General features: G+C 24.5%; 1 long non-coding RNA gene across 1 annotated transcript in view; it reads left to right on the forward strand.

The window, feature by feature from the left end:
* The window catches only part of LOC145271394 (uncharacterized), a 36,522-nt gene extending 21,161 nt beyond the window's left edge, over positions 1 to 15,361 (forward strand). Inside the window, exons 2-3 of the long non-coding RNA XR_013865850.1 lie at positions 3,268 to 3,505; positions 14,079 to 15,361. This is a non-coding gene — a long non-coding RNA (uncharacterized LOC145271394). The remainder of the gene's footprint in view (positions 1 to 3,267; positions 3,506 to 14,078) is intronic.
* Positions 15,362 to 27,370: the final 12,009 nt, after the last annotated feature.

The raw sequence follows: 27,370 nt of genomic DNA on the forward strand, positions 1-27,370 counted from the left end.
TTCGTTGTTTCACAACTCATCAGTGCCGCTAGACTAACACCTCTCCCAAGCCGAGGATCGAACCTAGAACCGTCGTGATTACAGTCGGCAGTCCTACCCCTTGACTACGGAATCGGTGGCCGAAATTAACCTGTCCGAACGATTATTTAAATAAACATTCGTCCGCTACTCGTAGAGGGCTCAAACGTTTGTTTTGTAAACAAATCGCGAGCTTCGCATTATTTCAGCTAAATTAAGTAGCGAGTAAGATAATTTACGAGAGTGCTCTACCAAAGAGGGGAGCTTTATAAAATATATTTTAGTCATCGACATACAGACCTGTTTGGTTGTTTCACAACTCATCAGTGCCGCTAGACTAACACCTCTCCCAAGCTGAGGATCGAACCTAGAACCGTCGTGATGACAGTCGGCATATATATATATATATATTATTGCATATCTATCTATATATATATATTATTGCATATATATATATACATATATATATATATATTATTGCATATCTATATATATATATATATTATTGCATATCTATATATATATATTATTGCATATCTATATATATATTATTGCATATGTATATATATATATATATTATTGCATATGTATATATATATATATTATTGCATATCTAAATATATATATATTATTGCATATCTATATATATATATATATTATTGCATATCTATATATATATATATTGCATATCTATATATCTATATATATATATATTATTGCATATATATATATATATTATTGCATATATATATATATTATTGCATATATATATATATATATTATTGCATATATATATATGTATATATATTATTGCATATATATATATATATATATATTATTGCATATGTATATATATATATATATTATTGCGTATATATATTATTGCGTGTATATATATATATATTATTGCGTGTATATATATATATATTATTGCATGTATATATATATATATATTATTGCATATCTATATATATATATATTATTGCATATCTATATATATATATATTATTGCATATCTATATATATATATATTATTGCATATCTATATATATATATATATTATTGCATATCTATATATATATATATTATTGCATATCTATATATATATATTATTGCATATCTATATATATATATATATTATTGCATATCTATATATATATATATATATATATATATTATTGCATATCTATATATATATATATATATATATTATTGCATATATATATATTATTGCATATATATATATTATTGCATATCTCTATATATATATATTATTGCATATCTATATATATATATATATATATTATTGCATATATATATATATTATTGCATATCTATATATATATATATATATATTATTGCATATATATATATTATTGCATATCTATATATATATATATTATTGCATATATATATATTATTGCATATCTATATATATATAATTGCATATATATATATATTATTGCATATCTATATATATATATTATTGCATATATATATATTATTGCATATCTATATATATATATATATTATTGCATATATATATATTATTGCATATCTATATATATATATATATATATATATTATTGCATATATATATATATTATTGCATATCTATATATATATATATATATTATTGCATATCTATATATATATTATTGCATATCTATATATATATTATTGCATATGTATATATATATATATTATTGCATATCTATATATATATTATTGCATATATATATATATATTATTGCATATGTATATATATATATTATTGCATATGTATATATATATTATTGCATATGTATATATATATATATTATTGCATATGTATATATATATTATTGCATATGTATATATATATATATATATATATATTATTGCATATCTATATATATATTATTGCATATCTATATATATATTATTGCATATCTATATATATATATTATTGCATATATATATATTATTGCATATCTACATATATATATATATTATTGCATATATATATATATATATATATAATTGCATATATATATATATTATTGCATATATATATATATATTATTGCATATATAATATATATATTATTGCCTATCTATATATATTTTTATTTATTTGTACTTTATATCTATTATTTATATTTAATGGTTGCCATATTGTGTGAACTTTTATATTTGTTCTAGTTAATAATTGATTGTTACCAAACATATGTGCGGTTTCTTTGAATTGTCTTAGTTGCCACCATTCTTCTCTGTCTATAATTTTTACTTCGTCTCATAATGGTAGATGATTTCCTTTTTCTTCCGGATATGATCAGCTTATTATTCAATCTCTTTATGTATCACGGCTTTTTGATGTTCTTCTTAGCATACTTTTAGTAGGCGCCAGGTCTTTGTATAGTTTTCCACATTTCCATCGGATCTCATATACAGTTCTTAATCATGATTTTTTGTGGGAGGATTGACTCACAGAAGTAGTTTTCGGAGAGTTGAATCGCTTCTGAATATTGTCCTCGTGTCATATGGATTACATATTCTTTAAAGTTTTTTCTGATAAAGTTTTTTTGACAAGCTCTTCATGTATGGTACAAAAACTGTGGTGAGTTTCCGAGTGGGATCCTTTAGTGACTTGTCCAGATTTCTTGGAGCTGATGTTATGCTTTCTGGATAGATTCTTTGGTGTAAGGTTTCTCTTAAACTATCCATCAGCATTGTTGTTACTACATATTGCTTTTGTGCTGTGTTGTAGGCAACAAATGATTTCTTTCTTTACATTATATAGATAGTGTGAGTTGAAGTTTAGGTATGGTCTAGTGAAAGTTTGCTTTCGGTTTAGAGATGGCATAAACATCTGACCAATACAGGTTATCAACACATCTTTGAATGATAATTTGTTATGTTCTTTTTCCATAGTGAACTGTATAGTTGCACGGATAGAGTTCATTGGTCTAGTAAAGTTTGAACACCTTCCTGCTAGGGTTATAGTATAAAGATGTTATCCACATAAGTAAAAAGGGATCTGTTCAAAATTTCAGTAAAATTCCCGAGTTCTACAGAAACATTCCCAAGTTTGATAAGATAAACCTGAAGAAAGTAAAAGGTTTTATCAACCGAAATGTTGTAAAAATGACATTCAAGATGAGAACAGTAGACTGATGAATCCAAATTATACGAATAATCTATCCTTATCTCAAAAATTCAGAAATTAACTGTTTTTTTTAATTATTTTTACTTTTGTTTTTTTTTACAGATTGCAGTGCAGAGAGGACTTGGACCTTTTAGAAAGATTATTGTCATCCAAATTTCATATAAACCCAATCCTCACTGACAGCATGAAAATCAGTGGCAAACAGAGCTATTTGCAAAGGTTTTCAAAAGACGTTGAGCTTACTAGAAATTTGTAAAGAATTATTATTTCACATTCTCCAGGCAACAAGGACCAATGATTATCAGTGAATAATATCTGATGATGACCTGTGTTAGCACTTGTGAGTATAAATTATTATTAATAATAATAATATATATATATTTTTTTATTTAATCAAACATTATTAAAAATAATAGAACTTTGGTTTAATTATATTTTTAATCGGCTGTTTATTTTTTGTGTGAAAATAAAAAATCAATGCAAGCCTTAAAAGTGTCACAAACGTTTTTGATTATTTACTGAATTCTTATCGGATGACAAAAGCAAATGAACAATAGAAAAAATAGGAATCTTAAAGCAGATTCAAGGTAAACATTTGGAAACAGATACCAGATTGTTCATGGTAAACTTAACTGTATAATAGTCATTGGCCAGAATATGGATCACAATTTTTAATTGTAAGTTCAGCTTTTTTGTAGATAGCTTTTAACTTATTGCTGAAAGGATGGAAAATATTTGTGACACATATCAAACTTTATTTTTAACACAAAAAGATAAGAAATCTTAAAAAAGTAAGGAAAAGTTAAGATTAAAAAGAACTCTGTTATTTTAACAATGCTTAAATATGATTTCATGTATCCACATAAAATATGATGAGAAGGTATATTGAAATTGAATATGAGAGTAAATAATTAGGCAATCAACATATCAATTTCATTCTAATATTCAAGTCTTAATATGAAAGTTACTTTTCGTTTGTCAACAATTTTCTGCTTTACTATAAGAGTAAATTATGTGTACAGGAAAATATTGCTTAAGAAAATAAAGTAGAAAGACTGAAAAATAAAACTAAAAAAGACAGACTTTGTCAGATGATTTAACCAACCTATTAAATAAGCCATAGCAAAATCCAAACCTGCTAGCATTGTATCCATAATTTGCTGGAACAAATTTGGGGCTACTTTTAAACCAAAAGGCAAACGTTTTAGTGAAAATAGTCCTTTATGGGTATTTAATGTCAGGTACTTGGCACAATCTTCCTGGACTTTTACTTGCCAATACGCTTCAGATAAATCAATTTTTGTAAAAATTTTTCCTCCGCTTAACTTCGAAAAAATTTCCTTTGGGGTAGGAAGCGGGTAGTTATCGTCCTTGAGACAATCATTTAGACCTGTCGAAAAGTCCGCGCATACCCTGATTTTATTATTTTTCTTAACGTAAACCGTGGGTGAAGCCCATTCAGAGTAGTCCACTTTTTCTATTACTCCAATATCTTGAAGTCTCTTTAATTCTTTCTCTATAGTTTCTAATGCTGAATATGGAACCTTTCTTTTGGGTTTGAAAACTGGTTTAGCTTCGTCCTTTAGTTCAAATTTCACCTCCGTTTTCGTGCAGCAACCCAAACCTTCATTCATTACACTAGATAATAGACGATTTTCTCATTCAAAAGCTCAACCTATATAATTATAAAACTCAAATGACCTTGTAACAGGTGTTATAACGCAACATCCGATATACCGGTTGTGCATACGTACATAAACAAATAATCAACATGACAATAAAACATATTGTTTTACTGTGTACCTTTTCAGCATCCCATTTTTTTCATGTTTTAATTATCCAAATAGACAATTGTTAAAACTTTCTGCATTTTTTTTACATCGTTCATTTCCGTATTATGTTTAAGTTATTTTAATGCAATTTTCTTACAAATAAATCTACTTTAACCTGTTGACAACCATAAGAGTATTTTACAACACCGATTTACCTACTGCCTTCATTTTTTAAAATTAATTCTCCATTTTTTAATACACCTTTCTTAAAAACATTCATACATTTTCTTCTAAACTAGCAACATAAATAAATAACCCAGAAAATGTTTTTTTTATTTGTGATATATTTGTTTTATTGTGTACATTTTAGCCGATTACGATATGGTGGCCTTCAAACGTTCAAGTCCAATGAAAACAAGTTCTGGTTAAATAATCCAAATTCTACCCCATCTACACCATGACCAATAACACTATTATCTTACATTCATTTACCCTTATCCTAGATCAGCTTTAGGGCCTGGATAAGCAGTGTTCTTCTTGTAAAAAACAGATTTCAGAAACTTAAAGAAAATTTTGTTATTAATCGAATGATAAAGTAATATATATTTTAGAACAAATTGAAAAGATTTGTGCATATTTTCAGCAAAGTCTTATTTGTTTCTGTCAATTAAATAAAATTCTGCAGTATTTGAATTATTATAAACTCACTTAATAATAATCACATTGCATCATTCAAATATTCAATTAAATAAAATTCTGCAATATTTAAATTATTATAAACTCACTTAATGATAATCAAATTGCATCATTCAAATATTCAATTAAATAAAATTCTACAGTATTTGAATTATTATAAACTCACTTAATGATAATCACATTGCATCATTCAAATATTCAATTAAATAAAATTCTGCAATATTTGAATTATTATAAACTCACTTAATGATAATCACATTGCATCATTCAAATATTCAGTTAAATAAAATTCTGCAATATTTGAATTATTATAAACTCACTTAATGATAATCACATTGCATCATTCAAATATTCAATTAAATAAAATTCTGCAATATTTGAATTATTATAAACTCACTTAATGATAATCACATTGCATCATTCAAATATTCAATTAAATAAAATTCTGCAGTATTTGAATTATTATAAACACACTTAATGATAATCACATTGCATCATTCAAATATTCAATTAAATAAAATTCTGCAATATTTGAATTATTATAAACTCACTTAATGATAATCACATTGCATCATTCAAATATTCAATTAAATAAAATTCTGCAATATTTGAATTATTATAAACTCACTTAATGATAATCACATTGCATCATTCAAATATTCAGTTAAATAAAATTCTGCAATATTTGAATTATTATAAACTCACTTAATGATAATCACATTGCATCATTCAAATATTCAATTAAATAAAATTCTGCAATATTTGAATTATTATAAACTCACTTAATGATAATCACATTGCATCATTCAAATATTCAATTAAATAAAATTCTGCAATATTTGAATTATTATAAACTCACTTAATGATAATCACATTGCATCATTCAAATATTCAATTAAATAAAATTCTGCAATATTTGAATTATTATAAACTCACTTAATGATAATCACATTGCATCATTCAAATATTCAATTAAATAAAATTCTGCAATATTTGAATTATTATAAACTCACTTAATGATAATCACATTGCATCATTCAAATATTCAATTAAATAAAATTCTGCAATATTTGAATTATTATAAACTCACTTAATGATAATCACATTGCATCATTCAAATATTCAATTAAATAAAATTCTGCAATATTTGAATTATTATAAACTCACTTAATGATAATCACATTGCATCATTCAAATATTCAATTAAATAAAATTCTGCAATATTTGAATTATTATAAACTCACTTAATGATAATCGCATTGCGTCATTCAAATATTCAATTAAATAAAATTCTGCAGTATTTAAATTATTATAAACTCACTTAATGATAATCAAATTGCATCATTCAAATATTCAGTTAAATAAAATTCTGCAATATTTGAATTATTATAAACTCACTTAATGATAATCACATTGCATCATTCAAATATTCAATTAAATAAAATTCTGCAATATTTAAATTATTATAAACTCACTTAATGATAATCGCATTGCGTCATTCAAATATTCAATTAAATAAAATTCTGCAGTATTTAAATTATTATAAACTCACTCAATGATAATCACATTGCATCATTCAAATATTCAATTGAATAAAATTCTGCAATATTTGAATTATTATAAACTCACTTAATGATAATCACATTGCATCATTCAAATATTCAATTAAATAAAATTCTGCAATATTTAAATTATTATAAACTCACTTAATGATAATCGCATTGCATCATTCAAATATTCAATTAAATAAAATTCTGCAGTATTTAAATTATTATAAACTCACTCAATGATAATCACATTGCATCATTCAAATATTCAATTGAATAAAATTCTGCAATATTTGAATTATTATAAACTCACTTAATGATAATCACATTGCATCATTCAAATATTCAATTAAATAAAATTCTGCGGTATTTGAATTATTATAAACTCACTTAATGATAATCAAATTGCATCATTCAAATATTCAATTAAATAAAATTCTGCAGTATTTGAATTATTATAAACTCACTTAATGATAATCAAATTGCATCATTCAAATATTCAATTAAATAAAATTCTGCAATATTTGAATTATTATAAACTCACTTAATGATAATCAAATTGCATCATTCAAATATTCAATTAAATAAAATTCTGCAGTATTTGAATTATTATAAACTCACTTAATGATAAGCATATTGCATCATTCAAATATTCAATAAAATAAAATTCTGCAGTATTTGAATTATTATAAACTCACTTAATGATAATCAAATTGCATCATTCAAATATTCAATTAAATAAAATTCTGTGGTATTTGAATTATTATAAACTCACTTAATGATAATCAAATTGCATCATTCAAATATTCAATTAAATAAAATTCTGCAGTATTTGAATTATTATAAACTCACTTAATGATAATCAAATTGCATCATTCAAATATTCAATTAAATAAAATTCTGTGGTATTTGAATTATTATAAACTCACTTAATGATAATCAAATTGCATCATTCAAATATTCAATTAAATAAAATTCTGCAGTATTTGAATTATTATAAACTCACTTAATGATAATCAAATTGCATCATTCAAATATTCAATTAAATAAAATTCTGCAATATTTGAATTATTATAAACTCACTTAATGATAATCACATTGCATCATTCAAATATTCAATTGAATAAAATTCTGCAGTATTTGAATTATTATAAACTCACTTAATGATAATCAAATTGCATCATTCAAATATTCAATTAAATAAAATTCTGCAGTATTTGAATTATTATAAACTCACTTAATGATAAGCATATTGCATCATTCAAATATTCAATAAAATAAAATTCTGCAGTATTTGAATTATTATAAACTCACATAATGATAATCACATGGCATCATTCAAATATTCAGTTAAATAAAATTCTGCGGTATTTGAATTATTATAAACTCACTTAATGATAATCAAATTGCATCATTCAAATATTCAATTAAATAAAATTCTGCAGTATTTGAATTATTATAAACTCACTTAATGATAAGCATATTGCATCATTCAAATATTCAATTAAATAAAATTCTGCAATATTTGAATTATTATAAACTCACTTAATGATAATCAAATTGCATCATTCAAATATTCAATTAAATAAAATTCTGCAGTATTTGAATTATTATAAACTCACTTAATGATAATCAAATTGCATCATTCAAATATTCAATTAAATAAAATTCTGCAATATTTGAATTATTATAAACTCACTTAATGATAATCAAATTGCATCATTCAAATATTCAGTTAAATAAAATTCTGCAGTATTTGAATTATTATAAACTCACTTAATGATAATCGCATTGCATCATTCAAATATTCAATTGAATAAAATTCTGCAGTATTTGAATTATTATAAACTCACTTAATTATAATCACATTGCATCATTCAAATATTCAATTAAATAAAATTCTGCAGTATTTGAATTATTATAAACTCACTTAATGATAAGCATATTGCATCATTCAAATATTCAATAAAATAAAATTCTGCAGTATTTGAATTATTATAAACTCACTTAATGATAATCACATTGCATCATTCAAATATTCAATTAAATAAAATTCTGCAGTATTTGAATTATTATAAACTCACTTAATGATAATCACATTGCATCATTCAAATATTCAATTAAATAAAATTCTGCAGTATTTAAATTATTATAAACTCACTTAATGATAATCACATTGAATCATTCAAATATTCAATTAAATAAAATTCTGCAGTATTTGAATTATTATAAACTCACTTAATGATAATCAAATTGCATCATTCAAATATTCAATTAAATAAAATTCTGCAGTATTTGAATTATTATAAACTCACTTAATGATAATCAAATTGCATCATTCAAATATTCAATTAAATAAAATTCTGCAGTATTTAAATTATTATAAACTCACTTAATGATAATCAAATTGCATCATTCAAATATTCAATTAAATAAAATTCTGCAGTATTTAAATTATTATAAACTCACTTAATGATAATCACATTGCATCATTCAAATATTCAATTAAATAAAATTCTGCAGTATTTGAATTATTATAAACTCACTTAATGATAATCAAATTGCATCATTCAAATATTCAATTAAATAAAATTCTGCAGTATTTAAATTATTATAAACTCACTTAATGATAATCAAATTGCATCATTCAAATATTCAATTAAATAAAATTCTGCAGTATTTAAATTATTATAAACTCACTTAATGATAATCACATTGCATCATTCAAATATTCAATTAAATAAAATTCTGCAGTATTTAAATTATTATAAACTCACTTAATGATAATCAAATTGCATCATTCAAATATTCAATTAAATAAAATTCGGCAGTATTTGAATTATTATAAACTCACTTAATGATAATCACATTGCATCATTCAAATATTCAATTAAATAAAATTCTACAGTATTTGAATTATTATAAACTCACTTAATGATAATCAAATTGCATCATTCAAATATTCAATTAAATAAAATTCTGCAGTATTTGAATTATTATAAACTCACTTAATGATAAGCATATTGCATCATTCAAATATTCAATAAAATAAAATTCTGCAGTATTTGAATTATTATAAACTCACTTAATGATAATCAAATTGCATCATTCAAATATTCAGTTAAATAAAATTCTGCAGTATTTGAATTATTATAAACTCACTTAATGATAATCACATTGCATCATTCAAATATTCAATTAAATAAAATTCTGCAGTATTTGAATTATTATAAACTCACTTAATGATAATCACATTGCATCATTCAAATATTCAATTAAATAAAATTCTGCAGTATTTGAATTATTATAAACTCACTTAATGATAATCAAATTGCATCATTCAAATATTCAATTAAATAAAATTCTGCAGTATTTGAATTATTATAAACTCACTTAATGATAATCGCATTGCATCATTCAAATATTCAATTAAATAAAATTCTGCAGTATTTGAATTATTATAAACTCACTTAATGATAATCACATTGCATCATTCAAATATTCAATTAAATAAAATTCTGCAGTATTTGAATTATTATAAACTCAATGATAATCAAATTGCATCATTCAAATATTCAATTAAATAAAATTCTGCAGTATTTGAATTATTATAAACTCATTTAATGATAATCACATTGCATCATTCAAATATTCAGTTAAATAAAATTCTGCAGTATTTAAATTATTATAAACTCACTTAATGATAATCAAATTGCATCATTCAAATATTCAATTAAATAAAATTCTGCAGTATTTGAATTATTATAAACTCATTTAATGATAATCACATTGCATCATTCAAATATTCAGTTAAATAAAATTCTGCAATATTTGAATTATTATAAACTCACTTAATGATAATCAAATTGCATCATTCAAATATTCAATTAAATAAAATTCTGCAGTATTTGAATTATTATAAACTCACTTAATGATAATCAAATTGCATCATTCAAATATTCAATTAAATAAAATTCTGCAGTATTTAAATTATTATAAACTCACTTAATGATAATCAAATTGCATCATTCAAATATTCAATTAAATAAAATTCTGCAGTATTTGAATTATTATAAACTCAATGATAATCAAATTGCATCATTCAAATATTCAATTAAATAAAATTCTGCAGTATTTGAATTATTATAAACTCACTTAATGATAATCACATTGCATCATTCAAATATTCAATTAAATAAAATTCTGCAGTATTTGAATTATTATAAACTCACTTAATGATAATCACATTGCATCATTCAAATATTCAATTAAATAAAATTCTGCAGTATTTGAATTATTATAAACTCACTTAATGATAATCAAATTGCATCATTCAAATATTCAATTAAATAAAATTCTGCAATATTTAAATTATTATAAACTCACTTAATGATAATCACATTGCATCATTCAAATATTCAATTAAATAAAATTCTGCAGTATTTGAATTATTATAAACTCACTTAATGATAATCAAATTGCATCATTCAAATATTCAATTAAATAAAATTCTGCAGTATTTGAATTATTATAAACTCACTTAATGATAATCACATTGCATCATTCAAATATTCAATTAAATAAAATTCTGCAGTATTTGAATTATTATAAACTCACTTAATGATAATCAAATTGCATCATTCAAATATTCAGTTAAATAAAATTCTGCAGTATTTGAATTATTATAAACTCAATGATAATCAAATTGCATCATTCAAATATTCAATTAAATAAAATTCTGCAGTATTTGAATTATTATAAACTCACTTAATGATAATCACATTGCATCATTCAAATATTCAATTAAATAAAATTCTGCAGTATTTGAATTATTATAAACTCACTTAATGATAATCAAATTGCATCATTCAAATATTCAATTAAATAAAATTCTGCAGTATTTGAATTATTATAAACTCAATGATAATCAAATTGCATCATTCAAATATTCAATTAAATAAAATTCTGCAGTATTTGAATTATTATAAACTCACTTAATGATAATCAAATTGCATCATTCAAATATTCAATTAAATAAAATTCTGCAGTATTTAAATTATTATAAACTCACTTAATGATAATCAAATTGCATCATTCAAATATTCAGTTAAATAAAATTCTGCATTATTTTAATTATTATAAACTCACTTAATGATAATCACATTGCATCATTCAAATATTCAATTAAATAAAATTCTGCAGTATTTGAATTATTATAAACTCACTTAATGATAATCACATTGCATCATTCAAATATTCAATTAAATAAAATTCTGCAGTATTTGAATTATTATAAACTCACTTAATGATAATCAAATTGCATCATTCAAATATTCAATTAAATAAAATTCTGCAGTATTTAAATTATTATAAACTCACTTAATGATAATCACATTGCATCATTCAAATATTCAGTTAAATAAAATTCTGCAGTATTTGAATTATTATAAACTCACTTAATGATAATCACATTGCATCATTCAAATATTCAATTAAATAAAATTCTGCAGTATTTGAATTATTATAAACTCACTTAATGATAATCACATTGCATCATTCAAATATTCAATTAAATAAAATTCTGCAGTATTTGAATTATTATAAACTCACTTAATGATAATCAAATTGCATCATTCAAATATTCAATTAAATAAAATTCTGCAATATTTAAATTATTATAAACTCACTTAATGATAATCAAATTGCATCATTCAAATATTCAATTAAATAAAATTCTGCAGTATTTGAATTATTATAAACTCACTTAATGATAATCAAATTGCATCATTCAAATATTCAATTAAATAAAATTCTGCAATATTTAAATTATTATAAACTCACTTAATGATAATCAAATTGCATCATTCAAATATTCAATTAAATAAAATTCTGCAGTATTTGAATTATTATAAACTCACTTAATGATAATCAAATTGCATCATTCAAATATTCAATTAAATAAAATTCTGCAATATTTAAATTATTATAAACTCACTTAATGATAATCAAATTGCATCATTCAAATATTCAATTAAATAAAATTCTGCAATATTTAAATTATTATAAACTCACTTAATGATAATCGCATTGCGTCATTCAAATATTCAATTAAATAAAATTCTGCAGTATTTGAATTATTTTTGTAAAGAAAAGATTTAAAAGTTGTGCATATTTTCAGGAAACTCACACTCTCCAGAATCAAAAGAAATGAAAAGAATGTAGACTTCAGAGTGTGGGATCACTTCTCTCCTTACAATTAATTTTGAATTTTCTCTCATTTCCATAAGACATACATATTTTATTGTTGAGGGACGACTTCTTAACATGGACACAAATTCATAAATATTAATACCAAAATATATCTCTGTAATAGTATAAATCTAAAAAGCTTTCTTTTGTGTTCTTTTAACACAGTGATTAGATGAAAAGTTTGTGCCATTATCCAAATAATTTTCTATTATCTGAATAAATGTTTTAAGACAGATTTCAGAAATTAGTTCCGTATATTATTAATGTAGTAATATAGTTTTTGAATGATTTAATATCAGCAATAGCATAGAATATGTTATCCTTTTCATGTTTCTTACATTGAAATTCTATCAGTGATTGCCGTGTTCTCCCTTTACTAGTATTAATAGCTAACGATTTGTAACTGAATAGTTGATGTAATCTATTAAAACAGACATGTCCCATTCAGTGTTATAGATTGAATTCCTTTTAATATTTTGTTATTAACAACTTTATTTGCTATGTTCTGCACATTTAGACAATTTAGTATGATATGTTAAAGTAATCTCTTTGTGACAAATTAATATAAGAATAATGACAATTCTAATAAATTGAATGCTTATATACAACATGAGGTGTAAATAATAAAAATTTATTTATTTTTTCACAGATGTTCCAGTTTATGGAAATTAAAGGATCATCATTATTTTTGAAAAGACAACATTTAAAGAAAGCTGAAAATTTAAATGAAAAAGAATTGTGCATATAACAACAACAACATTATAAATCTACTGCAAAAAAAGATTAAAATCACAACTTCAATGACAAGTATAATTGCTTTCATTTGCTTCAAGTAGTGCTACGAGAATGAGCTGTCTGAAGATACTGGCTTTCTGGCTTAAAATGCACTAAACCTTGATGCTATTATATAATTTTATAAATATTAAAAGTTATAAAGATTTTGAAGACTAAAACTTATCCCAAAATTGATTCAGCATTAAAAAATATTTGCTGGTATAAAGAACTTCAAGCGTAAAAGCATTTTTCAAAATTACTAATAACCGTAAAAAAGAGGATATGTCATGAAACCAAACACCCCAAACAACTACTCATTTGATTCACTAGAGGTAAAGCATATTTTGGATTTTCGTGAACGAGGCAATTTGGAAGAATTGTAATATTTTCAGACGATTCATTTTCCTGGCATATTTTTATGAACAACTCATTCATCTCTCATCATATTAAACGGTTAAATGGCTTTAACATCAATATATTCTTAAGAAACAACATATTTAAGTACTTCTAAATAGAACAAAGCAAAACAAAATCACACCACAGAAAAGCTATAAAAGATAGCTAACGCTTTGACTCTTTTTAAATACAAGTCAATTTTGCAGTATGCTTAGAAATTATAGTGGGAATTATCCATTTTTTAAAATCGAATATGTAGATTTTCTGGTTCAAATGTTTTAAACATATACGAACACACCTGAAAATATTCCTCTAAGGTTTGTGTCTCTTATCTTTTTGTGACAAACACAATTTGTTTCAGCATATGTAAATACACACTGGAAAACAATTTAAATCCCTAATAGACACTATTATCCATGAGTAATTAATGTGTATCTTTGTCAGAGTAAACCTGTTATGAGCATACTTCCTTCTACAATTATAAACTGACTAAATATTAAAAATAACATAGTTTTCAATGCCCAAGTATAATCCACTTGACATAGCTATATACTGACTTAGTGTATATTCTTATACAATAAGTTCATAATCAATTATAACGATTCATTAGAAAGTTGTCCATATACAAAAATCATTCTTGTACAATAACCTCATTTTAGCACATTTAGAAAGTATATGAAAATATTCATGTAAAGCTTGTGGCTCTCCCTTAGAAAGATCCCTGTAAAATCAGTTCCTCATCAATTAATCAAAAGTATACATTATTTGTAGATATGGGAAAAACCAGTGAAGAAAAGCGATTTACTTGCACTGTGTGTGACTCGACTTTTAATAGGTCATCACAGTTAGTTTCACATATGCGGATGCACACTGGAGAAAAGCCATACCATTGTACAGTTTGTACTTCTTCTTTTGGTCGAAAGGCACATTTGACATCACACATGCAAACACACACTGGGGAAAAGCCATTTTCTTGTGAAGTCTGTGCTGCTTCGTTTAGTAGGAAAGGAACTTTAGTTCAACATATGCGAAGACACACTGGAGAAAAACCATATTCGTGCACAGTTTGTGATTCAGCTTTTAGTCTTCGAAAGTATTTAGTTGAACATATGCGACGACATACTGGAGAAAGGCCATATACTTGTAATGTATGTTGCTTATCATTTAGCAAGAAAGTAACATTAGTTAATCACATGCGAACACACACTGGAGAAAAGCCATATTCTTGTAATCTTTGTGATTCATCTTTTAATAGGTCATCATCATTAAATACACATATGCAAACACACACTGTAAATAACTTGTGGCTCTTCATTTAACGTGAAATCAACATTAGTTAAACATAGGCGAAGGCACACTGTAGAATAGCCACTGTTTTATAAAATCTTCAATTAATTATAAAGACACAAACACTAAAGTAAAGTAATATTCTTGTAGAGTATGATCCGACTGGAGAGAACTTGAATGCCGGAGAGAACTGGAATGCCTAGTAGACACTATCCTTAAGTGTCTAAGGTCTCTCTGTAAAGGGCTTTGTCAGAACAACTTGGCATGTGAATACCTTGATCAAATATTACAAATCACATAGTATTTGCTGCCCAAATAAGATCTCCTCTCTATGGCTAACTCATATTAGCTTTTACGAGGAATGGTGCACCGTCTCCAAGTGCTGTGACCTCAAGTAATAGTACAAAGCTGGATACTCCACCAGACTAGATGAATTCTTGTCCTGGAATCCAGTAATACCAGCAGATCAAAATTAAAGATATAATACGACGTATAAAAATGGTTAATTGGGGAGAGAAAAATTATGTTCTCAACTGCTTTACTAACTCAGTGTTTGAGAAATAAAGAACTTAAATGGAACATTCGAATATCTATGTATCTCATATATACTTCAAGTGTTAGCCCCAGGTTGTAGGACCCTTGATTTCTGAGAACTTCGACTGAAGTAAAATAAAACAAAAAAAAGAAAAGCCATATTCTTGCAATGCTTGTGGTTCATCTTTTAGTCAATTAGCAGCATTAGCTTCACATGCGAACGCAAAGTGGAGAAAAGCCACACTCTTGTAATGTTTGTGGTTCTACATTTACCACCAAATCAGCATTAGCTACACATGTACGAATACACACTGGGGAAAAGCCATATTATTGTAATGTTTGTGATTCGTCTTTTAGTAGGTCATCATCATTAAATACACATATGCAAACACACACCGGGAAAAGCCATATTGTAATGTCTGTGGCTCTTTATTTAGCATGAAATCAACCTTAGTTAAACATAGGTTAAGGCACACTCTAGAATAGCCACTGTCTTATAAAAATCTTCAATTAATTATGAAGACACAAGCACTAAAGTAAAGTAATATTTTTGTATAAAGTAAAGTAATATTCTTGGTGTTAACATTCGGTGTTATTCAATAAACAGATGATTCTTCATTTTCTGCTTCAACACCATCGCCCTTTTCAAAGCATCAATATATCTCTCAACTAGTCGTATTGGGTGATAAGGTTATTTTTCGATAAAATTTAACCATTTTTTTATTCTTTTAATGACAACTCTATGCCATTGTCAAAGACAACAGTTTTTAGCTATGTTGTTGTTAATAGTTAGCAGTACACAATGTTTAGTGACCATGGTTTTTCTGCCTTAGTCAAAGCACTCAATTTTATTGCAGCTTTTGCTACAGATGTGCAACTTTTCTGTTTTCACCACATTTTCAATATCTTCATGCATATCTTGCTAGCATATATATATGTTTATGTTGTTTAAATGAGCCCGTTATCAAAACATGAGCATACTTTCCTAGTAAACATTAAATCTGCAATTAATTCGCTTTGGTGTTCACATTCTTCATTTTCTGCTTCAACACCATCGCCCTTTTCAAAGCATCAATATATCTCTCAACCAGTCGTATCTTGGGTGATAAGGTGATTTTTCCAAAGTTAATGGTTAAGTTAAATGTTTAGTTCATTGTGTAGATGTGACCATGGTTTTTTTGGTTGCGCAATTTTTGGTTTCGCCACATTTTCAATATCTTTATGCATATCTTGCTAGTATATATATATATATATATATGTAAATCTGCATAAGTGCATTTAGTATAAAAGTTCACAAATATCCAGTGTGAAAAGCACTTCAATTTTTATTTTGTTTGCATTACTAATAGTATCATTGTGTTGCTGTACATAAATATAACATTACACAATAGAAAAAAGTATTCTTTCTTTATTTTTCTGATACGTTAATTGTTTTTTTATTCCATGTAATGCTGTCACTTGAACAGGCCCATCGTGTTTTCATCAATCGTTTCCTCTAGAAATGTTTTTGTATGAAAGTTTTATATTTTTCAATACTCAGTTTAAAACAGAATTGTTTTATTTTTAATACTAAAGTGCGGTTTATGTCAGGATGTTGTTTGACTCTGAAATATATTTCTATTTGACGTTAAATGGGCTGGTAAACAGCAAAACAAAATAAACCAAATACAATATGCAAAAGTCCAGCAAGAATTCGTCACTGACAACTTTCGCTCTCAACTTCCAACATGTCTCTCCCCACTGCCTTTGCCAACAGACATTTTATCAGAAAACTGACCCCACTCCATTTGCATACATGTGCAGTGGAAGATGCGATCACATGAGATTTCACAAGACTACACCTTATAAATCCATGGCTGCCATCTTTAATATCTCTTTCTCTCAGATCCCATCTGAAGATAAGTTGTATGACCGCATGACACACACACACGGGGTCGCTTTCCTCTTTGATTATTACATTCAACTCTACAATATAAATTTTAAACAAATAAAATATTTATTTTCATAATATTACATTGTGATTTGGCTTTCAAGCACACTTGATGCGTATTTTATTTTATTCAAATTAAATAAACATAAAGAGAGTCACACTCTTGATGTTAATATTGCATTGCCAACGCACAGCTTCCTCATTTCAAAATCCAACCGCTGAGATACAATGCACAGCTTTTTACAGACTTTTCTTTTTCAAACTTTACAACATGGCAAGAAAGAAGAGAAAGAAAGAAAACAACATACTGAGGATGGAGTTTGGCTCCAAAATATATTTATGTTATAAATTTCACCAAGTAAAATATTTTGATGCTTATTTTTCTTTTTATTCAATAAATTCTGTGTTCATAAAACCACTCATTTTAATTTGTTTATTTCTGTTCTTGGTTTTGGCATACAATATGGACTTTTCTTGGAACAAAAAAATAGGAAACAAACAAAACATTTGGTTCCTTGTTTGTTCTCCTTTTCTGTTTTTGTGCTGATACATTCGTGTTTTGCTCCCATGAGAAACCAAATACTTTGGATAACAAATAAAAAGTATATTTAACAGAAAATTTTGACAAATTTCTGTGTTTTTGATTAATTTTCCTTTATAAAATCTAAACGTTTGTTTCGTCTCGGGTCTCGATTTTTAATAGAAAAACTGATAGTTTTTTTTAATTTCGTTTATCATTCCATCATTAATTATATTGATAGTATAATTATTTGAACTTAGAAATACTAACTTCAATTGAAAATATTATTATTTAAATTTTATTCTATGTATGATAAGATTTTTTACTCTGTACGATAAGATGTGTATGTTAAAAAATGTTTTATTTAAAATTTATTCTATGTTTGTATGATAAGATGTGTATGTTAAAAAATATTTTATTATTAAAATTTTATTCTACATTTGTATGATAAGATTTGTATCTTAAAAATATTTTATTTAAATTTTATTCTATGTTTGTATGATAAGATGTGTATGTTAAAAAAATATTTTATTATTAAAATTTTATTCAATGTTTGTATGATAAGATGTGTATGTTAAAATATATTTTATTATTTAAATTTTATTCAATGTTTGTATGATAAGACGTGTATGTTAAAAAATATTTTATTATTTAAATTTTATGCAATGTTTGTATGATAAGATGTGTATGTTAAAATATATTTTATTATTTAAATTTTATTCAATGTTTGTATGATAAGACGTGTATGTTAAAAAATATTTTATTATTTAAATTTTATGCAATGTTTGTATGATAAGATGTGTATGTTAAAATATATTTTATTATTTAAATTTTATTCTGTTTGTATAAGATATGTATGGTAAAAAATATTTTATTATTTAAATTTTATTCTATGTCTGTATGATAAGATGTGTATGTTAAAAAATATTTTATTTTAATTTTATTCTGTTTGTATGATAAGATGTGTATGTTAAAAATATTTTATTATTTAAATTTTATTCAATGTTTGTATGATAAGATGTGTATGTTAAAAAATATTTTATTATTTATATTTTATTCTGTTTGTATGATAAGATGTGTATGTTAAAAAATATTTTATTTAAATTTTATTCTGTTTGTATGATAAGATGTGTATGTTTAAACATATTTTATTATTTAAATTTTATTCTATGTTTGTATAAGATATGTATGTTAAAAATATTTTATTATTTAAATTTTATTCTGTTTTAGATATGTATGTTAAAAAATATTTAATTATGTAAATTTTATTCTATGTTTGTATGATAAGATGTGTATTTTAAAAAAATTTTATTATTAAATTTTATTCTATGTTTGTATAAGATATGTATGTTAAAAAATATTTTATTATTTAACCTTTATTCAATGTTTGTATGATAAGATGTGTATGTTAAGAAATATTTTATTTAAATTTTATTCAATGTTTGTATGAGAAGATGTGTATGTTAAAAAATATTTTATTATTTAAATTTAATTCTGTTTGTATGATAAGATGTGTATGTAAAAAAATATTTTATTTAAATTTTATTCTATGTTTGTATGATAAGATGTGTATGTTAAAAAATATTTTATTATTAAAATTTTATTCTATGTTTGTATGATAAGATATGTATGTTAAAAATTATTTTATTATTAAAATTTTATTCTGTTTGTATGATAAGATGTGTATGTTAAAAAATATTTTATTATTTATATTTCATGCAATGTTTGAAAGATAAGATGTGTATGTTAAAAAATATTTTATTATTTAAATTTTATTCTATGTTTGTATGATAAGATGTTAAAAATGTTAAAAAATATTTTATTGAAATTTTATTCAATGTTTGTATGATAATATGTGTATGTTAAAAAATATTTTATTTAAATTTTATTCAATGTTTGTATGATAAGATGTGTATGTTAAAAAATATTTTATTTAAATTTTATTCAATGTTTGTATGATAAGATGTGTATGTTAAAAAATATTTTATTTAAATTTTATTCAATGTTTGTATGATAAGATGTGTATGTTAAAAAATATTTTATTTAAATTTTATTCAATGTTTGTATGATAAGATGTGTATGTTAAAAAATATATTATTATAAAAATGTTATTCTATGTTTGTATGATAAGATGTGTATGTTAAAAATATTTTATTTAAATTTTATTCAATGTTTGTATGAGAAGACGTGTATGTTAAAAAATATTTTATTAACTTATATTCAATATTTGTATGATAAGATGTGTATGTTAAAAAATATTTTATTTAAATTTTATTCAATGTTTGTATGATAAGATGTGATTGTTAAAAAATATTATTTAAATTTTATTCTATGTATGATGAGATGTGTATGTAAAAAAATATTTTATTATTTAAATTTTATTCAATGTTTGTATGTTAAGATGTGTATGTTAAAAAGTATTATTAAAATTTTATTCTATGTTTGTATGATAAGATGTGATTGTTAATAAATATTTTATTATTTAAATTTTATTCAATGTTTGTATGTTAAGATGTGTATGTTAAAAAGTATTATTAAAATTTTATTCTATGTTTGTATGATGAGATGTGTATGTTAAAAAATATTTTATTATTTAAATTTTATTCTGTGTGTATGATAAGATGTGTATGTTAAAAAATATTATTTAAATGTTATTCTAGTTTTGTACGATAAGATATGTATGTTAAAAATATATTATTGTTTAAATTCTATTCTGTTTGTATAATGTATGTTAAAAAATATTTTATTATTTAAATTTTATTCAATGTTTGTATGATAAGACGTGTATGTTAAAAAATATTTTATTATTTAAATTTTATTCAATGTTTGTATGATAAGATGTGTATGTTAAAAAATATTTTATTATTTAAATTTTTATCTATGTTTGTATGATAAAATGTGTATGTTAAAAATATTTTATTATTTAAATTTCATTCAATGTTTGTATGATAAGATGTGTATGTTAAAAAATATTTTATTATTTAAATTGTATTCAATGTTTGTATTATAAGATGTGTATGTTAAAAAATGTTTTATTTAAATTTTATTCTATGTTTGTATGAGAAGACGTGTATGTTAAAAAATATTTTATTATTGGACTTATATTCAATATTTGTATGATAAGATGTGTATGTTAAAAAATATTTTATTTAAATTTTATTCAATGATTGTATGTTAAGATGTGTGTGTTAAAAAATATTATTTAAATTTTATTCAATGTTTGTATGAAAAGATGTGTATGTTAAAAATATTATTTAAATTTTATTCAATGTTTGTATGATAAGATGTGTATGTTAAAAAATATTATTTAAATTTTATTCTATGTTTGTATGATAAGATGTGTATGTATAAAAATATTTTATTTAAATTTTATTCTATGTTTGTATGATAAGATGTGTATGTTAAAAAATATTTTATTATTTAAATTTATTCTATGTTTGTATTATAAGATATGTATGTAAAAATATTTTATTTAAATTTTATTCTATGTTTGTATGATAAGATGTTAAAAATGTTAAAAAATATTTTATTTAAATTTTATTCTATGTTTGTATAAGATGTGTATGTTAAAAATATTTTATTTAAATTGTATTCAATGTTTGTATAAGAAGACGTGTATGTTAAAAAATATTTTATTATTTAACTTATATTCAATATTTGTATGATAAGATGTGTATCTTAAAAAATATTATTTAAATTTTATTCAATGATTGTATGTTAAGATGTGTTTGTTAAAAAATATTATTTAAATTTTATTCAATGTTTGTATGAAAAGATGTGTATGTTAAAAATATTATTTAAATTTTATTCAATGTTTGTATGATAAGATGTGTATGTTAAAAAATATTATTTAAATTTTATTCTATGTTTGTATGATAAGATGTGTATGTTAAAAAATATTTTTAAATTTTATTCAATGTTTGTATGATAAGATGTGTATGTTAAAAAATATTTTATTTAAATTTTATTCAATATTTGTATGATAAGACGTGTATGTTAAAAAATATTTTCATTAAATTTTATTCAATGTTTGTATGATAAGATGTGATTGTTAAAAAATATTATTTAAATTTTATTCTATGTTTGTATGTTAAGATGTGTATGTTAAAAAGTATTATTAAAATTTTATACTATGTTTGTATGATGAGATGTGTATGTTAAAAAATATTTTATTATTTAAATTTTATTCTGTTTGTATGATAAGATGTGTATGTTAAAAAATATTATTTAAATTTTATTCTATGTTTGTACGATAAGATATGTATGTTTAAAATATATTATTGTTTAAATTCTATTCTGTTTGTATAATGTATGTTAAAAAATATTTTATTATTTAAATTTTATTCAATGTTTGTATGATAAGACGTGTATGTTAAAAAATATTTTATTATTTAAATTTTATTCAATGTTTGTATGATAAGATGTGTATGTTAAAAATATTTTATTATTTAAATTTCATTCAATGTTTGTATGATAAGATGTGTATGCAAAAAAATATTTTATTATTTAAATTTTATTCAATGTTATTATTATAAGACGTGTATGTTAAAAATATTTTATTATTTAAATTTTATTCAATGTTTGTATGATAAGATGTTAAAAAATATTTTATTTAAATTGTTTTCTATGTTTGTATGATAAGATGTGTATGTATAAAAATATTTTATTATTTAAATTTTATTCAATGTTATTATTATAAGATGTGTATGTTAAAAAATATTTTATTATTTAAATTTTATTCTATGTTTGTATGATAAGAAGTGTATGTTAAAAAATATTTTATTTAAATTTTATTCTGTTTGTATGATAAGACGTGTATGTTAGAAAATATTTTATTATTAAAATTTTATTCTATGTTTGTATGACAATATGTGTATGTTAAAAAATATTTTATTATTCAAATTTTTTCTATGTTTGTATGATAAGATGTGTATGTTAAAAAATACAACTCTGTTTTGTTGCTCAATCATCTGCGAATTAACGAGTATAACGATAATCAAGAAAACATATATTCGATCGGCAGTTTTGTGAAAGCATTAGCTAGAGATGAGTAAATATTATTGCTGCTTTGACATTTGGTGAATCGAGTTTGGACAATGCAGTAGCTTAATCCTAACTCTCGATATCATATTAATGGGAATTACTACGACTACGTTATTCTCTTTTTAAAAAGTTTCTTTTGTTCTTTCTCTCTGCTTTCCTTCAGTCCTGCTCTAAATGACTCCACTAATCTCTTCCACAAAATCCCTATCCTGTGAAAACGCCCAAATAACAAATAATTTTATTCTATGTTTGTATGATAAGATGTGTATGTTAAAAAATACCTGTTTTGTCGCTCAATCATCTTCAACGAATGAAGGATATTTTTGATAAAGAAGGAAGAAAACGTATACTCGATCGACAGTTTTGTAAAAGCAGTAGCTAGAGATGAGTAAATTCTCTGCCCATTCTATTTATAATTCATGACACTAATAATGATGCGGGAAATAAACGTTTTCCTGGGCTGACGTTATTTTCCTGATGATCAGTGACTCGAATCTTGGAATAGCTCCCAAAGAGAATGTCCTATCAGCAGGTGCAAAATACCGGGGCTGCTGCATTGACATTTGGTGAATCGAGTTTTGACAATGCAGTAGCTTAATCCTAACCTCTCGATGTCATATTAATGGGAATTACTACGACTACGTTATTCTCTTTTAAAAATGTTTCTTTTGTTCTTTCTCTCTCTGCTTTCCTTCAGTCCTCCTGCTCTAAATGACTCCACTAATCTCTTCCACAAAGTCCCTAGCCTGTGAATGACAATAATAAGATTTCCAGCATCATTATTATTGTCATGACAATAATAAGATTGCCAGCATCATTATTATTGTCATGACAATAATAAGATTTCCAGCATCATTATTATTGTCATGACAATAATAATGATGCTGGAAATAAACGTTTTCCTGGGCTGATGTGATCTTCCTGATTGTCAGTGACCCGAATCTTGAAGGAGTTCCCAAAGAGAATGTCCTATCAGCAGGTACAAAATACTGAGGCTGCTGAAGTGACATTTGGCGAATCGAGTTTGGACAATGCAGTAGCTTAATCCTAACCTCTCGATGTCATATTAATGGGAATTACTACGACTACGTTATTCTCTTTTAAAAATGTTTCTTTTGTTCTTTCTCTCCCTGCTTTCCATCAGTCCTCCTGCTCTAAATGACTCCACTAATCTCTTCCACAAAGTCCCTATCCTGTGAAAACGCCCAAATAACAAAAAGAAACCCGAGAACCAGCTCATCCAAAGTAGATCCCCACTAATGTTGTTTTTTTCTCTAACATAAGAGGTCTACGTTGCAACCCTCCAGAGGTTGAAATGCAATTACAGAGGCCAAACCTGACCTGTTGGTCTTTTATTGACTGCTATTTATTCAACTGCTTCCTTATATATACAGTGGATAGAATAATATTTGGTACATTGTTTTTTTCATATTTCTTCCTTTACACTCCAACTTTGAACATATATTAACTATTTAAAAATGAAACGTAAATGAAAACATACATAGTTGACTAAGATTTATTAACAAAAAATCAAATTACCAAAATTATGCAAAAGTATGTCAAAGTTCATTCGTAAGCAGTCATTTCATCTTGCTAGAAAATTTCAACCAATCAGAAGTTTTATTCTTAAGCAATCCTACTACAATATTTCATGCAATCAGAAAGTATCACATGATTCTGGCCCCTTACAGATCCGTTGATGAGATGATAAAACTCATAACTAAATTAATGACATAATTATCTTATTAGGTCGACTTAATACTTACTTGATGATTTTTAAAGGCATATTGTCTATTTTCTTCACCTCTATGATATGAGCTCTTAAAGTATTTATTCAACTGCTTCCTTGTATATACAGTGGATAGCAAAATATTTGGTACATTGTTTTTTTTCATATTTCTCAAGAAATATCAAGTTACTGTGAATGAGATTTACACTCCAACTTTGAGCAGATATTATCTATTTAAAAATGAAACGTAAAAACATTTTAGTTGACAAATATTTAATAACAAAAAAAAAAAAATTACCTGTATGCAAAAATATTTAACATACTGTCAAATTTCATTCTTAAGCAATCATTTAATTTTACTAAAATATTTCACGCAATCAGAAAGTATCTCAGGGTTCTGGCCCCTTACAGATCAGTTGATAGTAGCTCTCAGACACTGTGCAGGTTGTTTCTTTCATTACTGTTTTAAAATGGTTAAAAAAAGGAATTGACTAATGATATGCGTCAGGAAACCATAGCAAGGCATAACGATGGAAAGGGGTATAGCAAGATAACTTGAGAATTAAATTTGGTGGTGAGTACAATTGAGACTGTTGTGAGAAATTGGAAAACAACGGATGGCAATACTACAAAATCACTTAAAAAGGGGTCGGCCACATAAATTAAACGATGCTGCTGTTTCTTACATGGCTAGTTATGTGAAGAAAGAGCTATTTCTGATATATATATATTATTCCTTAATTGGAATTCATTTTTTGAGATGAGCATTATATATTAATTTTTTAGATAATAAATAAACGTGGATTTATAAGATCAAAGAATCCAACCTTGATCGCCCTTCGGGGCCCGTGGCGCAGTTGATAGAGACGTTGAATCTCTACGGTTCCAGATGAACATTGTCTGTAGATAGCGGTTTCAATCCCACCCAAAGCGTGCCAGAGGTTAATTGGTCAAAATGTGGTGAGACGACAACAACTATGGATGGCAGTGATGGCTGAGAATGTAGTTAGAAGATTCGAAGTTCCTATCCGTCGCAGTTACCACCTGACGAAGGCCAGAGGAAGTTGGCCGAAACGTTGTGAACCAATAAAAAGATCCAAAAACAACAACTCATAAAGATGAGACTAATAGTCCGAAATAAAAATAAAAATTAGCTATTTCTGACTTCAAAAATTCAGAAGATTTGCAGAAAGCAGGTATTGACGTAAGCAAGGACAAAATCAAGAGATCATAAAATCGTACTCTAGATCACCAAGAAAGACTCCATTGTTGAGTCCTAGACAAGTGAAAGATTGTTTGAAATTTGTTTATAAATTCGTTTGTTAATTTGTTTATCGATATGAATTCGATGACTTCTAGAACGAAGTTATTTCGTCAGACGAAACTAAAATTGAGTTTTTCAGAAGAAACATGCGCACCCGTGTATGAGGGAAAAAAGGGCACCGAGTTAAAACCATTTAATGCCATTCCTACTGTAAAATTTGGAGGTGGAAGTGTGATGATTCGGGGCTGCTTTTCTAGAAATGAAGTTGGAGGAATTGAAAACATACAAAGGAAAATGAATGCAGCAAAATACACAAAGGTTTTGTCAACGCATCTGTTCAAGAGTGCGGCACTGCGGCAGATTTAGAATTGGGTCGTTATTTTTGTCTTCCAGCAAGACAATGATCTCAAGCACAAAGCTAAAATAAATATGAAATGGTTTAAGGATAATGAAATTAGTGTTCT

The sequence above is a fragment of the Euprymna scolopes genome, chromosome 46 (genome assembly GCF_053919585.1).
Source record: "Euprymna scolopes isolate OS-2025 chromosome 46, ASM5391958v1, whole genome shotgun sequence".
In the NCBI taxonomy this organism is placed as follows: Eukaryota; Metazoa; Mollusca; class Cephalopoda; order Sepiida; family Sepiolidae; genus Euprymna; species Euprymna scolopes.